The 17,948-nt window shown below is 41.5% G+C and overlaps 1 protein-coding gene across 8 annotated transcripts in view; it reads right to left on the bottom strand.

Annotated features, from left to right (window-relative positions):
* TNRC6B (trinucleotide repeat containing adaptor 6B) overlaps positions 1-14,035 on the bottom strand; it is a 140,269-nt gene extending 126,234 nt beyond the window's left edge. For 6 of the 8 annotated variants that reach the window (XM_050325262.1, XM_050325271.1, XM_050325268.1 and 3 more), the window contains exons 1-2: positions 13,887-14,035; positions 251-323 (exon numbers count right to left, since the gene is read on the bottom strand). The gene's annotated coding sequence lies outside the window, so the exon portion shown is untranslated. The remainder of the gene's footprint in view (positions 1-250; positions 324-13,886) is intronic. The other 2 variants (XM_050325264.1, XM_050325263.1) reach the window with 1 other exon arrangement.
* Positions 14,036-17,948: the final 3,913 nt, after the last annotated feature.

Here is a 17,948-nt window from a genome sequence, read left to right on the forward strand (position 1 = left end):
AAAAATCTCAATGTAAATCAAGTAATTTTCAAAGATTATGCAACATACATATCAACTTTAGCTGAAAAAAATCAAATCACATCACATGGTGAAATAAAAAAATTCACACCTAAACCCACAGGAAATAACACACTAGAAAGTATAAGAAAACAGCAATATATCCTATAGTTGGTTAAGAACTAGTACAGGCTGCTGTTCTTCTCACCTCCAACTTTCAAGACTGCAATATTGAACTTTGGTTGATTTTTACCTTTGACAGTTTCCAAGGGCTGCCAAAGCCCACAAGGATCCGTCCTGGCTACATTCAGTGCAAAAACGAAACCCTAAAAGGAGATAAAAAAAAAAATTTAAGACATCAACCAACTGTGGGCATTAGTAGATAAAAAAAAATATAAAAACAAAAGTCAATTGTTTCCAAAGCTCAGCAAATGTTACTCCCAAAGCTTTTAGAAAAAGCCATATTCATCTCAGTAAAATCAAGTAGGATAAACAAAAATTTGAAGCGTAAAAGAAGCAAATAGTCCCCTCTCCATCCTGTAATTTATGCAGTACTGGGGAGATGGGGGAAAGAGCTACAGTTAGATTATGGATTCCTATTCCTAACAGAAAAAAGCCATGTGCCAGTATCTATATAACTTTTAATAAATATAAGACAAGAAAAGACCGATCACCCTTCTCCCGTTACTTCAACAAATTTAGGCCTAACAATACAATAACGATGTTAATTAGCAAAGTCAGAGAGGCACAGGAGAGTAGAATCCAGTGAGAACAATTTGAACTGAAGACAGGACACTACCTGTAACTGAGCAGGACTACTATGGTGTTACAGCAAGGAGAATCTCAGTGTCTGCCAGGTCAGAACAAAATTTAAATATCATGCATACATCTCCCCCTAATTCACATCCTCTGAGTAAAATCTACAGTCAGCAGCAAGGGCTTCAGGGTGCATCAACCTGCTTCTTGCCTGAGCTGCAAAGGAAAACTTTTTGCCAGGAAAGCAGATACACTTCGATTAGGTAGCCAGAGGAGAGGAAAAGGAAAAACAAACAAGAAATAACCCACCCACCCACAATTTATGCACCATTCCTCTGAGAGAACAAAGCAGGGGACCACCCCCTCTTCCTCCAAGAACTGTGACAGTTCCCAACCAAGTATTTATCAACTAAGTACAACACTTCCTTATGAGTTCAGGTACTCAGGTTGGCAGAGATCTGACTTGGTCTCTGTTACCTTCCAATAACAGAAACAATTCATTCTGGTTTACATAAAGTCCTGCCCTGACAGGCTAGGACTGTATGCACTGACAGTGTGTCACCCCAAATACTGTGTATGTATTTCTGGTTCCAATACAGTCAAGTGCATCAATTTACTTAGCCAGGTTATGGAATCTATGAAACAGCAGAATATCCTATACAGAATCAGGACTCACAAATTACCTTTTTTTCCCTGTCAAGTATTTTTTACAGTGCTGCACAGTATTTCACACTTGCTCACCAAGTTGTTCACCTACAGCAAATACCCCGTTTCTGGTCACCTCTCACATACACTGCCTCTGTAGGAAGATCAAGACACCCCAGGTGCACAGAACAGAAACAGGCTGTTACAAGGAAAATACTTTCTTAAAATTCTCCCTTCAACCTCCCATCCAAATCTGGAAAAACAGTAAACACTGGTAGCATGTGTGACAGACTCTCCTACTGACTATGAGATACAACAGAACAGTAGGAGGCTCTAAAAACATCATTTCTATTCACAACTGGGAAAAAACATGGGGTAAAACTGGTTTCTTGTATGAGAACTGAGAGAACACGCACAAGTGCATTCAAGGAAAGTGATTATGTAATCCTACAATAATTCCTGAATATTGAATATTGTGTGTAAAAATGAATTTCATTACCTACCAAAAGTTGGGTATTTAATCCCATTTTGAAAGAATAACAGCAGCAGCACTGCACTGGCTAACACTCAAGCCCATTTCAAAGCATTCATAGTCTGTCTTAACCACAGCTATCATTAAATACTTCAATTTTGGTTTTGTAAAACATAACCAACTTCCAGGAATGAAAAGAGGTCCAGAACTACTGGCTTACCACTATACATCCAAGTTAACATCACTAAAACCTAAACGTCCAGTTGCCATTATTCAGGCACTATAAGAGAAAAGATTTGTTGTGAAGGTAATGAACAGGTGGCGTTTCTCTAAATCCGCTGCATCATCTTCTTGGCTACTACTCATGCTTGATGTACAGCACTGACAAACTGTTCCTGTCTTTGGAGTAGCTGACATAAACTGAGTATTTTTCTCCTGATCTTCTAGCATTAACTAAGAGCTTTCTGGGACTGATTTCCATTCAAACAAGCTTTGACTAAAAACAGTACATTTTGTGTTAAAAGGAAGTTTTTGCTCCCACTGTGGTTTAACTGTCCCTTTTTTAAGTGGGTAGATGCTTTACAGAAGCAAACTTTAAAATTAAACTTATTTCTGACTTATCTGTGGGATGATTCTGATAAAGCAACCAAGAGCACACTCTGCTCAAGAGACCTCAAGCTGTCTAAAAACAAACCAGCTGCTGACACAACTACACAAAAACATCACATACCCAATTAGGATATTGGGAATTTGGCCTAAAATCACTCGCAACTTTAAAAAAATACAGAAATATTTCATGTTTTTCCTTGTACAGCACACTGGCAGTCTAACTCTCATGATTTATTATAAAAATTATTCAGGACAACCCATCTCTCACTGTGGTAGTTCTTTTCTGCTTTACTTCACTTTTCAAAACTTTTGAAGAGGGATACATAACTCATAATCAATTAGAAATAATGTGGTAGAAGGAGACATGCTACTGGTGCTTCAGAGAGGATTTACAACCTCTTTATTTCACATGGTTTAGAACAATCTCTTTGCATTACTTAGGTGGAAGGAAATCCAGGAAGTATTAGTACTTGAAGGAAAAATGAACTAAAGATATCACTCTAAACAAAGCAGCCAGGAAGAATTGGAAAAGGCAGAAATCCTCAATCTCTTATTAAAAAAACCAAACCAAAACAAAAAAGTCAGAGAATGGCATTGAGGAATGGCAGTCACATACTCCACAAAACCACTATGGTGTTCTACAGCAAAACATGACATGGGAAAAAACGTCCATTATGTTTAATTCAGTGTTAGCTGCACAACTTCAGATTTTGTTCAGTATTCATTCTCTGCAGTGATGTTTTTGGTAATACATGTAAAATGGTTCAGTGTTAATGCAGATATAACACAGCCAGTTTTAGCAAGATAAATAACTGTAACTTGGAATACGTATCATATACATTAGTCTGTGCTGCTCTGCTAAGGCAACATGAGAATAGAAGGACTATACAGAAATTAAAGACAAAACACAAGTCCCACTTCACAGCACCTAAGTCTTTTTACATCAACAGCTCAAATATAAATTAGCAAACCACTTTTATAAAATAGAACATTCCTGAAGATGTCAGGGTTTTTTTTTCTAAATAGACAATGAAACAACATCATCTGCTCAAGAAAAACCAATCATTAGTGAGTTTGGGTTTTTTTATCTTTAAAGAATGTCTCCATTTTTAACTCAGGAGGAGATGAGAAACATGCAAAAGGATGCTTCTCAAATGGTCCAAAATCAGACTTTTTATTTAGAAAATCCTGTTTCTAGCCTTTGAGTCCAAAGACAATTTTGAAACATAAACTGGAGACAGAATATTGCATTGCCACCTTCCCAATGTTCCAAAACATTTACATAAACAACATTTAAGGTGCTAAATGTTCCTCTTCCCACTAAAGGAAAAGCAAATTGAAAAGTCTATTTTTAAGAATGTTTTGCTTGCACCTTTGTGCCACTTTCTACTACACAAAGCAGCACAAAAATCCACTTCTTTCCTGCTCATACTACAGGAACCATTAAAGGTTACAGTGAAAATAAAAGGTATTCACCTCTATTTTGCAGCAGCAGCAGCCTGTTGCACACTACATAGACAACACATCACTTCTCGACTGTGATCAAGGTTCTATCCCAACTAGAATCAGCCCAAGGCTGCCAACTGGTTAAGGTTTTTTTAAGTCCTTTGTGCTTTGTCCCCCTCTGTCTCTTCGTTGAGACTGAAGTATATATACATATAATGTGCAAACATACATTTATATGTAACAGAACATCCTCAAAATTATTTCTGGTGGTTTTTTTCCTTTTCTTCACGGTCTTCAACAGTCTATCACAACGGTTATGGAAACTATAACTGTGGAAACAGAGGTTGTTGGGAGTACCCTTTATCTTAACTGACTAACAATGTCTTCTTGACAGTCAGCACCACAGTAAGAGTTATGGCGATCAGGACTGGAGCACCAAGGAATTAAAACACAGTGCGTTGAGAACACTGGCTGTTTCTGCCACTCCATATCAAAAGTTCTATCCAGCCAAGAGATTTTTTCAGCAAAGTTGGAAACATATTACCACTATAAAACTCCCCTCCTCCGCTCTTGGAAATTGTTTATCTGTGGTTCTATCAGGTCTTGCAATATATCGGTTTTCAGGCACAAAAAAGTGCTACTTCACACTGCTAATGCTGCTTCTACTTGATAATGGTAACAATGCTTGGAATCCCAATGGTACAAAAGCAGTCATTACCATAAGTATTACAACTATCACGTTATTTGATGGTGCCCCAGTGGCAAAAATGGGAGGCAATCAACATACTCAAAATGCCAGCAATCCATGTATACTAGAATTCCTAATGATTCACCACTGCTGCAGCAACACCAGTGCAATGGTAGCAAGCCTTTATTTCAGGACACATGCAAAATGACAGAAAGTCTTCAGAATACAGAAACCCAGCGTTTTCTAGAGGACAGATGAAGAGAAGGTGAGTGGATGTTACACTGGACCAAAGAGCTGAAGCATTTTTCTCCATCTTAAGCAAAATGTTGTGATGAAAGAGAGGCCTACTTCTCAACAGCTCAACTTTAAACCTGAAAGCTATAAATAACTCCTTTACTGCTGATAATCCCAACAGAATCATCCCATCAGATTATTCATACCACGAAAGTCATCTCAGGATCGAGGGTTTCCTTTTGAACCACAAGTAACAGTCATCCAAGTCCTATGTAGCAGCACGTTTATCAAAGCCAGTGGTAGTAACTAAATTAAAACTGATAAAGTAGTAAGCAGACGTGCACAGGAAAGGGGAAGGGTGGTTTACTCACTGACAGCAGCAGCAATTATGAGAATTAAAGACAGCACCGTTAAAAATCATTCACAGGCAAGACAGGATTGGGAGATACTGTGCGTTTTAAACTCTTCAGTTCTTACAATCTTCCTTTATTTAATGAGAAGAGTATCAAAGTATCCTCTGTTAAACTATGCTTTTGCTTTGCTTTTACAGTAAGAGTTGCATTGATAAGGAATTCACACCAGTGAGGCAGTACTGGTGCTAAGTCCTCCAGCAGTCACAGAGGCAGAGAGGCATTCCCTGCTGTCCAGAGAGCTCTGGATCCCGGCACTGGACCCTGTAATGCAGCTTCGGGTAGACAATTATAGCCACAATGAGCCAGGACAAAGCCAGGAGGAAGGCCAATGTGGTGTAACGGAGAGGGAAGTTTAAATCGCAAATTTGGTGGGTTTTTTTTGTTTTGTTTGGGTTTTTTGTGGGTTTTTTTGTTGTTGTTTCGTTTTGTTTTAAACTTCAGTCTTCTATAAGTTTAATTTGGAAAATTTCAGGGTGTAATGTTCCATACTTATCACAGTTTTAACAATTAATAACAGAGGGAGTTGTTTCATACAAAGACTTTGACTTCCCGCTAACATGATTATACATGCAGAGAAGTCCAAGATCTTAGCACTATTATTCTCAAAGAAAACAAATGCTGAGTTGTTAAGCAAATAATTCTAAACTATAATTGCAAACACCAACTTTCAACATAACCAGCTGCCAAGTAGAGCTTCATCAATATTTATAGCTTGACATCAGTCTGAATTGTACTTTTCAGCTATTTCTGCACCTAAGAAAGGAACAGGAAGCAAATTTTCAAAAATCTGGTTTACATCCAACAACGTTTTTCAATCTTCTTCAATGAAATGAGGCAACACGCTCATTTTTATGCCTATTTTCTTTTAAATTTAAAACCACAGTGAAACTTATTACCAATACAACCTTCAACACTGCAATCTTTGATAAGCCACTGAATAAACTACTTGCAAGAAGAGTTTAACACCTCCACGACAACTCATGTTCACAGTCAAGCTCTTCCACCATATTTAAAAACCTAACTCTTGAAATTTGCTCCTAGATTTGATGTTCGTCCTTTCTAAAATCTGAAAATGCAGTAATAAAAATTACCAGTTATTTTTTGTTAACACTTTGTAAAACTAAAGTTACCTTTAGTTTATTTACATACCCAGCTGAGGCTCGTTAAGTTGATACAGACTACCCATACACAAGGCAGTACCAGTTTATCTAGTTACCTAAACTGGTGAAAGCAACATTATCCAGCATTGGTTAAATACAGGTTTAGAGCTGGAGACAGAGCAGACCAATTATGTCACTGTATTCTTGCCCTGAGGCCATCAGTATCTAACACCATCAGGAGCGTTTTCCATGGCTTATTAGCCAATGTTAAAAGTATTTGATACAATGGGATTTCTACCTTTTTTCTCCCCCTCCGACACTTCTCCACAAGCTAATTTACTTTTCAATCAACAGGAAGTCTTTCTCAGTTTGAATCCATGAATTGCCAGGGTCAGGGAAAAGAAAGTTGGATTTGAATATGAAAGTTGAATATGAAAGAACCAGAGAAGATAACTTCCAACAAATGAGAATATTATCAACCAGTTTTGGTTGCTTCTCTGAGTACTCTGAAAATTAAAATGGCCATGAAAAGAAAATTATAGACAGCTAATTTACTGCACCTAAGGAGTTAAAAAAAAGAGTGTGGAAAAGCCTAGCTGTGCCAAAAAAAAAAAAAAAGACATTTTTCCCCTTTCAAATACCATTCAGTAAAGTCAGTGCCATCAGAAATGTGGGTATGTTTCCTCTAACTTTTTATTAAATATAATAGAAATACTGAAAACCAGCTAACCTAACCCTATTCTTCATGCTGCCACCACATCACCTGCAGGAAGTAGATGAGTGGATCCTGAAGCACCCAAACATTTATCCAAGCAAAAAGCACAGCCATATTAATAAAAACTCAATTTTAGCTTTAGTATCCCACTTTACTTTGAAGGGCTAGGAAGTACCTGAGCTGAGCCTGTGTGAAATCACCACAAAACAAAAGATACTTACTACGAGAACAGGGGAATACTAGTATAAAGACAGGATTAATTTTAAATGTGAGAATATATTAAATTGATTAAATTAATATTTTATTATATTTTTTGCAAGGTCAGTGAGAAACGGTCTGAAGCTTAATGAACAGTCCCAAACAAGCACTGTGGCTTGATTCTTTCTTATTCTTGTTCTCATCAAAACAAGATTCGTCAGCTTTTTTACTCTGCAAGAACAGACACCTGATACAACACAACTCAAATCCTACAAGGCAGAATCTCGGCCATTTGACAAAAAGTTAGAAATTGAATTTGAAAGAAATTTTTTTCAGAACGCAAATACATTCGGAAGGATGTGAATTTAAGTTACCATGGCTGTAACAGTAAAAACTTCCTTTGTGGATGCACATTTGTGCCAAAGTGTTCTTTTTTTTTAGCTTCTTACTTAGAAGTAGTTATGTGAAATTAAAAAAAAAAAAAACAACACAAAAAAAAACCAAAAAACCAACAAAATAGAAAACCCAAATACAGTTTTCAGAATAAGCATATTCCCAACGAAGTTAAATTGATGTATTTACAGCAATATAAGAACATTATAATAACACCAACATATCTGAGAAAAATCTCAACGCATAAAAATCCTAAAGAGGATCACAAAGAAATATACTAAAACCCACAAAAGTAGCTGACAATGTTTTAAAGCACCTATTTCATGCAACATGTATTATGTCCTTCTTTCTTTAAGAGATTTTCAGCTGCTTCAAATCAAGGATGAATCCTAATTCATTTTAGAGTGTGGGACACATTCCCTTCCTCTATCTTAGAGACAAAATTTTTTAATCAAAACATTATACTAATGCTTTCTCCAAGTTTCTCATTGTTCCTCATGCTAGTTGCACCCACTAATACTATTAATTTATGGTTTCTCATGTCACGGTGTCCAAGCAACAGAAACCTCAGAAATACTGTGATTTAATCTCCTACAAAGTATAACTTTTTAAGTCAGTGTTTCAATAAATCTAGCTTTGAAATCACAAAGCAATGGTACTGCTGTATAAAAATCAGATTCTCCTCTCAGCTGTAGGAAGAAAATAAAATGTACTCTCTGGCATTTCCATCTTCTGCAGAAAGAGTCATCAGATTATTTCTAAGGATGCCCAAATGTCCCAGGAGAGAGTGAAAAGATTCTCAGACTTACAGGGGAAGAGCTGGACAACCTCAACCTGTGTCTCTTCCGCTCATAAGACAAAGTTTACAACTAGAGGATACTGGTATGGGGCTGCTGAGTAATTTGTATCTCTTGGCTGTAAGAAGCTGCAAGACAAGAGGGCCTATTCCCATTGGATCACCCTAGGGCCAAAATATATTTAGTCCTCAGTAGACCAGCAAATCCCTGAAGAGTTCCTTCTACCCCCTGGAAGTGAACCCCTTTCCTACCACTCATGTGATACTGTCATAAGATTTATGCAGAGAGGACACAGGGCCAGAAAAGTCAGTAAGGACTGCCTTGGAGCAGCCCGGGCGTTCCTCAGTTCTGATCACGCAGAGACTTAATAGAACAGTCTCAAAACAAGAAGGCTGGCAAACAGCTTTCCAAACACTTTGCTGCTTGATTTTAAGTCATGCTTTTAAATTAACTTGTGAAACCTTCTCACAAAGTCTACTTTTGCCATATGAGGAACACAGTAGAGAACTTCAAGGTACAACCCAGTGGTTGCTGTAAAAAAAAAAAAAAAAAAAAGAATTTTGAGTAGGAAAAAACCCCTACAACCTTAGGATTCAAAATAATCAGAGGAACAGGAGGAAGCATTTTCAAGTAGCAAAAGAGAGGCTAGCATATGAAAATCTTCAAATCTAACAGAAGAAAGTTAACAGTATTCATAAAAATTATGTTCTTTGTAGACTGCTACTAAATCCAAGGGCTTAAATTTCTCTTATAACAGAACAGACTTCATTCCAAAAAATTGAATACATTACTGAAAAACTGTTTATCACTAAAATACTTTTCAAAAATCTGTAAAGAGTCATGATTAAATTATGAAAATTAAATGCAAACAAAAATATCAATGACTTTTACTTCACCACTCATTTAGATGGATTAGAAGGCTTCTCCTCACACAAGCAACATGATATTATTGTATCACCTTTTGACTAATCCTCTGTCAGGTTATCTAAAATTATCAACTCTTTGTTTTGCAACTTTGCTTCTTATCCTTTCATCCGCTAATCAGCTTTTCAGCCTCCTGTCTTCTGCCTGACGGCGTCAAAATATATTGATTACCAGTTTATATTTTACATTTATTCTGACCGGTGTACTGCAGCACACAGCATGACTGCTGCCTTATCGTACCTCCTGTTTCTCCTAAGAGGCAGTATTTTTCTCCAGACTCAAAAGCTTAACTGGGCAAGAGCTGCTCTGAGATCCATTTTACTCTTTTAAATAGATATTTTAAAAATTTTAAACAGTGCAAGTCTCGGACAGAACATCAACTTGCTTCCTAGATTTTTTTCCACAGAGGAACTATTGTGTTTTTTCTAATACACAGACATTAAATCAGGAAATACATGCATGATATCCAATTTCAGAACTACTAAAGCTGGCAAGGCCCAGAAATGCAATCCGTACTGACTAGCTGAAACTGGAAAAGGTCATCTCCATAGCTCACTACATGGTAAACACAGAGAACATCCAAACTCCAACCACAACCCGTACACCCATGAAAACCCAGAAACCTCAGAACATTCCCCTACAACATGATGCAAACCATAATAAGTGCAAAAACACCCTCTCCTTCTTACCACTATAAGAAGGCAAAGGGAAAAAATAAATTTAACGTACTCACTGCCTACTGCTTCTAAAGGAGAAAAAAATACACCGACGCCTCGCAGCAAAGCATGTTTACATCCCTGAAGAAATAAAAGATAATGAGTAGAAGTGCAACGTGAAGGGATGAACAGCAGAGAAATGTAAGGAAGTATAAGAGTTTTTACTACCTGCTGAAAGGGACAGGGAAGAGCAATCGGAGTATCCTCATTACCATTACCCCAGTCACCTCACAAGCAGAAATACCAACAGGCAACTACTTGTCTGACAGTGACAGCTGGCTCAAGTACCAAAAAGTGCCCCTATTTTTATTAGCAGATAGGAGCAGAAAGCTTAGCTTGGATTCACAAGAAATTAAAACGAATTCTTCACTCCATATTCCACACGCTGTTTGCTGAAAGAACAGGCAACCTTAGCATATACATTTTATCTAAAAAATGGAGGAAGACAGCAAATGTTGAGCTACGGAAGACCGTCAGCAGGAATACGTGGCTTATTGTACTACACTTGACCAAACAGTTAGAAATATATGTTGCTGTTTGCTGAACATCTCTGCACTAAGTTCTTGCTATTAGAACTGAAGACTGACATCACCTTGCTAGTGCTTCCCTAAGAAAGGGTAATATTTCACAAGCAAAATTATGAAAAGGCAAGAAACAGATCATTGAAAGCAATTCCAGGGCAAACACATTTTATAAGCACTGAGGTGACAGAGAAGTTTTAACTTTAAAGAAAGCCACTAGTATATATGTACTAGTATCAGGTACTTCCCTGTCTTATTTATGTGCTAAACATGCTTAATTTATCCTGTGAAGACAAACAATGCCAGTTCTTCACAAAAGGCACATCTACTGATCCAGAAATTACACACAGAAAAATGCTGAGTGAAAAGTAAAACCCAGCGATAAAAGAACTGAATAGCTGTAAGCTGAGAGGTACATTTTAAGTAGAAGTATTGCAGAATTTGTAAATTTTCAGTTTAGACAGAGTTTGTGAATCTAATAGCAGCACTAGAGAGCAGTTACTGAGGAAAGCCATTGCAAAGAAGCTGGAAAATGACTGCTAATTGTTATTACTGCACAAAGCAGACAATATCTACGTATAAAAAGACATTCCAAGAAAATAAACTCAATAATGTGACTAGAAGAGACTTTGCATCCAAGCATTCTGCAGAAAATGGAGAATAAAGTAACCGAACCATTAAGCAGACTATTAATAAACCCATTCAAGTCAATAACTAAGCTCCTTAGACTTATTCTATGATCTCCAGTTCATACTGCTTAATTGTAAATCCAATCTTTTCTGCAAGCAGAAATACACCAGCTTTACTGGAGGGGGGGGAAAAAAAAGAAAAGAAAAAAACCACTCAAACCTCCAAGAGAACAAACCCCATTTGAACATATTTTCAAATTTTTAATTCTATACCAGTCCTTTAATTCTTTCCATCATTCTAGATGCAGCTATTCATCCCATTGTTCCAGATGCAGCTATCTCTGTATGACTTTTATTTTGTACTACTTCTGCCAAAAAAAATTAATTTCTCAGTTCCTACTTCCTACAGAGGCAGATCTAACGTAAAATACACTACCTCAGAACTATGCAAAATTCCCTCCTGAAGCTCTCTCCTCTTAACACCTCCAACATCAAGTTTTGATGATCAGATAGGCATCACCAAGCAAAGCCATGACACACATTCCACCTAGATGTTCTGTTGGATTATTCATTCACACAAACTCTGGTAGATTATGTTTTTTCTTTTTTTTTTTTTTTTTTTTTGATTCTCAGTTACTAAGATTTTTAGTTTCAAACATTTGAACTTATTGTTTAAATGAAACTGCAGATTTCTAGCTAAAATTTGCACTATACAGAAAGTGCAGTAATGCATCAGTTCAAAGCCTGTGTGATTAAAAAACACTGACTGGTTTATCATTAAATTTTTTCCAGGACTTCTACATTACAGGATTAAAATGATTCCCTTTGAGCATCCCAATAACATAACCAAGATCAAGTTCACAAGGGAAGTATGCACATCAGAATTTTACCAATTAGCACTGAAACTTCTGAGTTAATTCTCTACATACGAACAGTTTTACATAAAATAGTGAATTTGCAAAACACCGACATGCAATATAGCTAACCAAGAAGAAAGTAAGAAGTTGAATGATCACCTCACCTACCCTCTACAAAGGAAGATGTGCCTGCGCCTTACTGACCCAGAACTTCAGAGCAGAAAAGCCAACACACTTAATACCGCTCTGGACTCCCTTCCCCCATCCCCGGCCTCAACCTTTCGCAGGGACATTTCTTCGCTGCAGAACTGTCCAGTTATACTTGCAACTCAGTTAAACTCAGGTGAAAATTCACCCTTACAAAACCCTCCCCTGAGGTTCGTCTACATGGCAGACCCTGCACTAACCGTGGTGGAAAAGCTGGACCTTATCTTTAAATTCGGGACCTTGGGTAATGCAGCAGATGAGAGCGCTCACTCAGCGTCTCAACAGCACTCCTTCCAAGGAATCTGTACCATTAGAGAGAGTCACCACATGAGAGGAGGAAATTGCTGAGCAACTTCAGTGTGGGTAAACTAACTAAAAAGCTGCTTGAACCTGCATACGTATTTATTAATGCTACAAATCTAGGCTACTAGCTCTACCACACTTGTAGCAGAAACTACAATCCAATACACATGGATAGTGATATTACTGGAAAACACTATGTAATCAGACCCTTCAAATCCGGAGCTATACCAATCCCCAAGACCTACTCACTATTTCGCAGCAAGATTCACAGCTTCTGTAGAGGATGTAAATACAACACTGAACCTTAACAAATCATGATTAAAAAACAGTTATTATGAATTTTAAAAATCCCAAAAAGTTAACTTTATGAAGAGGTATCTTAACGAATGTTCTTAAGGGTAGTGAAATGTTAGCATGGAAAAAGGAAGTAGCGTTTACAGCAGTAAGCACGTCCACTTTAGTTAGGAAAACACTTTTGTTGATACTCAGCCCTATGCTGTAGTAGATACTCCTACATGCACTCTCATAAAGCAGATCTGAGCCTGCAAGATACCACGCTGCAAGCAGCGATTATACACAGCCAGCGAAGCGTCTCCAGAAACAAACATTCCCTCATTTTGCTACAAACAGCTGGGGAAACTTTTTTTTTTTTTTTTTTTCCGCCCAGGACACACCTCTGAGCACGGTCCCTCCTCCCACCCACCCACCCACCGCATACACACATTTTAACCAGCATCACGTTCCACTCATACAGCGAGCGCGGTTTACAGTGCTACCAGCGCGACCTCGGCTCTGTCCTCGCGCTACAGCACTGTTTGTTGGGTTTTTTTTCCTCAGTCACACCAGGACTCCTCGGGGTCTCTCCGCCGCTCTATGCTTTGCCTGGCCTGGGTGGTCCGGGGCCCTGCGGGGAGACCCGGCGGGGGCTCGGGGCGCAGCCGCGGCCGCACGTGAGGCGGGGCGGGGGCGGCGCTCGCCCGGCTGTGCCCCGGGACAGGCGCTCACCGGGGTCGGGCCGGAGCAGCGGCCGCGCCGCCGCCGCCGGGGCAGCGCCCTTGAGCCGCCGCCGCTCGGGGCCCTCCCGCCAGCCCGGCCCCCGGCCCTCCCCCGCCCCGCGGCACCGCGGCCCGGCGCCAGAGGCCCCTCGGAGGCGGCGCGAGGGTCCGCAGGGCGGGAAGGGCTCTGAGGGAGCCCCGCGGCCGGAGCGCGGAGCGGAGATAAGGAATAAGGAGGAGGGGGGGGCGGGGGGGCCCGTCCCGCACTCACCGCCGAGGCGCCGCCGCGGTGCGCTGAGCCCCCTTCTTCTCGGTGCCGGGGGCGGCTCCGCCCGCCCGGGAAACACGAACCCGAGGAAGCAAAAGGCGAAGGAACTGCGGAAAAACGCCCCCTCCCCCCAACGGCCCCGCCGAAAAAACGCCACCGGGGAAAAAAAAAAAAAAAAAAAAAAAACAAACCCAAACTTTCCTAGCCGCCGTCTCTCCCTCCCCCGAGGAGCACGAACCCAAACACACCGGGACACGCCCCCGCACCGCCCCTCGCGCCGCCCATTGGACGGCGCTCCGCCAATCCCCGAGCTGATTGGGCGCTCCGCCTGCTCGTCTTGTCCGTCCGCTCCCCTTTCCGCCCCTACACGCTGCCCATTGGGAAGAGTCTCGGTGATCTCTCCGCCCATTAGCCATGGCCCACGTCAATCACAGCGGAGTGCCCGCCCCAGCCCTTCCGATTGGGCCGCCGCGTCACTACGCCCTCTCTGATTGGCTGCATTTGCTGGCTGTCACCAGTTAACGTTGTCCCCTTCGCACCCCTCACAGGCTCCCGCCCCTCCTTCCTCTCTGCCAGTTGGCTGCGAGATTTGCCCCTTAAATGGGGCACTCGCTCGCCCGCCTCTACTTGCCCCGCCTTCCCGCCCTACGGATTGGCCTGAGGGTCGCAAGCTCGGACACCACTGGAAAAGGGATGTGCCCGTTAAGCCATAACAGCGCGGAGACCCGCCCACCGAGCCCCGCTCCTCAGCGGCCGCTGGGGCCCTTGTCAGCCGAGGCGAGAGGCGAGGCTACGTCAGTGTGTGCGCTCATTTGCCGGCCCCAAGGGCGGGGCGCCGTGACGGGCACGCGCGATTAGCGTGTGTGACCGCGGCCGTGGCCGCTCAGCGGCACCGCGACACGGCGCCGCGACACGGCACCGACGCCACAACCGCCCGCCCGCCCCGGCGACATTTGCACTTCGCCCCGCCCCCTTGGGGGCACGTGAGACAGCTATTGGGCGGGGGGGGTGTCAGTCGGACAGATCGCGAAGCCCATTGGCTGGGAGCCCACCCCCCCCCGCAGCCAACTGGCGGCCGCCCCCCGCTGTCACCCGCCGGATGACACAGCAACCGTAGGCTTGGGGGGTGGAGCTGGGAGCGGGGGGAAGGAAGGACGTGCCTTTGATTGGGTGGTGTCGCTGTCAATCTCTGCGGAGCACGGGGATGGTGCGTCCCCGCCGCGCGCCCCACGCGGCCCGAGGAGCTGCGCACGTGACGGGGGCGATCCGTGAGGGGAACCCGCGGGAAGGGGCTCTTTGCGGCGGCCGCTCGTAAAACAAATAAACTGCATTTACTAGGATTTTCATTATCCGCGGAGTATAGAGGGATAGCGCCTGAGAAACGGGCTATGTGTTTCTACGGGCAGCGGGAAACTAAGGCAAGGGTCTGGCCGAGGGACGCTCTCCTGGGAGGTGATGTGAAGCCGGGGATGAGCTGCAGCGAGTGTTAACCCCGGGGCTGGAGAGCAGGTCTGGGGCAGCAGTGCCAGATCTCAGGGAAGGAAAAAAAAATAGAAGATGTATAAGCAGGACCTGCACGCGACAAAGGGTTTAGGATTAGCAGAGCAGAAGAGCGTGGCCGTGGGAGCAGCAAGTCTCCAAAACTGACAGAGAAAGCACTGAGGGGAATACATGGAATAACAGAAACACGTGGAGAGAGAGATTATCCTTGCTTGTACCAAATTTCTATGATTGTTCTAATTTTCCTTATTCTCCACTATTTTTGAAGACTGTTGTTATATTAATGAGTGTCACTTCCTGACCTCACCCAGGGCTGCATGCCAGCACACTGTTTCCATTTGATCTCCTCCGGAGAATCCTGTTACAACCTGATCAGCAGAACAGTGCAGCAGCTGAAAATACCGTTTTGGTGGTGAAGAGACAACCATAGAGATGTGGTGTGCCTGTCACGTTAGTGAACAGGTCTGTGGCTGTTCAGTGAAAATATGCTCTATCCTGGAGAAGCCACAGAGCCCTTCACAGGTTAGCCACCACCAGGAGGGGCAGCTGCCAGCACAGCAAAGCAATGTGTGCTGCTGGCACAGACAGCAGACAAGACCCGTGTGAACTCGGGCTACACAAATCAGGGAAGAGCAGTGAATCTTTTGATGGCTTCTCCATTCAGTAACGGTAATGGATTTTTACACTGATGGCTGGGGGAAAGAGCCCCATTAATATGAACTTTATATATTATATATATATATAATACTTTATAGTGGGTACGTACATATTTGTTATTGTAGTGCTCTAAGGAATACAAAAGGCAGTGCATAAATCAATATCAATTAGTGGTATAAATTTTGAAAGCACTTTGCCTCTCTTCCTCATTGTTTATTCAGTGAATACAAACTGTCTGTATCCTGTCTGTATTTACATGTATTTTTCTTGGAGTAAGCAGAAATCACTAACACACTGAGAGCACAGGTTGCATGCTTTGGGAAAGATATGTCCAAGATGCTGACCTTGTCCATGCTATAAGAAAAAAAGTAATAAAATCACTTCTTTGTTTGAATTCCCTTTTCCTTTATTGGTGTTCTTTTGTAAATTTTCCTTCCTATGTTTTGCTCAGGATTTTGGTGCACTTGTAGCAGGACATGGAAAGCAAAGTGAAGCAGTATGATAAACCTAGTGAACCAAATATTTTCATTTCAGAGGAGCAAAATATACCACACTCCATTGTCCCTGTATCTTCACACTACAAAACAAATTTGAACTGTAGAAAGCAAGCAGATTTTGTTGGTTTGTCTGAAACTCAGGAGTTCTCACTCAGGTTTACTTGAGTATTTGGGGGAATCACAGCTCCCAGACTAGTTTCTGGTTCTCATAAAGCTAAAATGCTTATAAACGTAGTAGTTCTTCCTATTTTTTTCATACCTCCTTCACTGCGACTTCTGTCCAATTCTCAGACCAAGTTAGATAGTGAAATTTTTTCATCCACTGGATGTCAGTATTACACTACCACTGTGGTGCCTTTCCAGGTGCTGGGAAAGGTTGAATTTCTTTGGGATGAGGACATTTCGAAGATCTCTCCTCTGTGGTGGACAAGTGCTGTGAAAGACCGTCCCAGGCTGGGGGAATGGAATGGGCTCCCTGCAATATGAACGTGCCCTTTGGCTCCTGCAGGTGCAGGCTGGGACCCTGCCTGCAGACATCTTCGGTATCAAACCTCACAGGGACTAGCCAGAGAGACAGACAGACTTAACTGTTGGGGTCAATTCCTTTTGACTGTTCCAACCTCACCTCCTTACATTGTGAAAATACGTTACTTCTTGTTTTTAAAATTAAGTTTACTTGTTACATCAGTGAGACAAATAATACTGCATCTGACAGGAATACAATTCAGAAGAAGGCTGCATAAAGGGACTTCTATAAACAAACAAGGAGTGCTGCCAGCTTGGGACAATTCTGAACGCAGGAAGCTTTGATATTTAGAGTTGAAAGTCAGAGGTTTTGAGATCTGACAATGGCTTATTATTTCCAAAAGTGCCATGGCATTTTTTAAAGGCTTGCTAGGTTTTTAAATCAATGTACCTGAATGAACTCTGCATAGACAGTGACTAGAAACTAATGATATTTTTTAAAAAGTCTTTGCTAACCCTGCCTTTCTTCTGCTTCAGACACTCTGAGCAGCAGTTATCTATTGAACACAGAAAGAAGCCAGTTACTTACCTGGGTTGTGATTAAGAGATGGGTTACTTTTTGAAAAGTCACAGTAAAGCTGATGCTCTTTATGGTGCCCTATGTTTAAATATTTTGATATGAAATGTGACATTTAACAGATGATGTAATGCTGTACTTTATCTGTGACTAAAATGCAGGCGGCACTTGAAAAGATTGATGTTGTATAAAAGATGATTCGTAAAAAAGTAATAAAAGAATTTATGTTCTCTTGTTATCTGTAAACATAGGCTGATTAGATTATTCTCTTACGAACATCTTTCCCCTGAAAGCTGCTTTTTAATCTATCCTTTCACTAGAAGACTTCAGGGAATTTTCAGCAGGCATATGGCATCAATGTACCAGGAG

Source organism: Myiozetetes cayanensis, unplaced genomic scaffold, assembly GCF_022539395.1.
Source record: "Myiozetetes cayanensis isolate MyiCay16 unplaced genomic scaffold, myiCay2020 scf3, whole genome shotgun sequence".
Classification (NCBI taxonomy): Eukaryota; Metazoa; Chordata; class Aves; order Passeriformes; family Tyrannidae; genus Myiozetetes; species Myiozetetes cayanensis.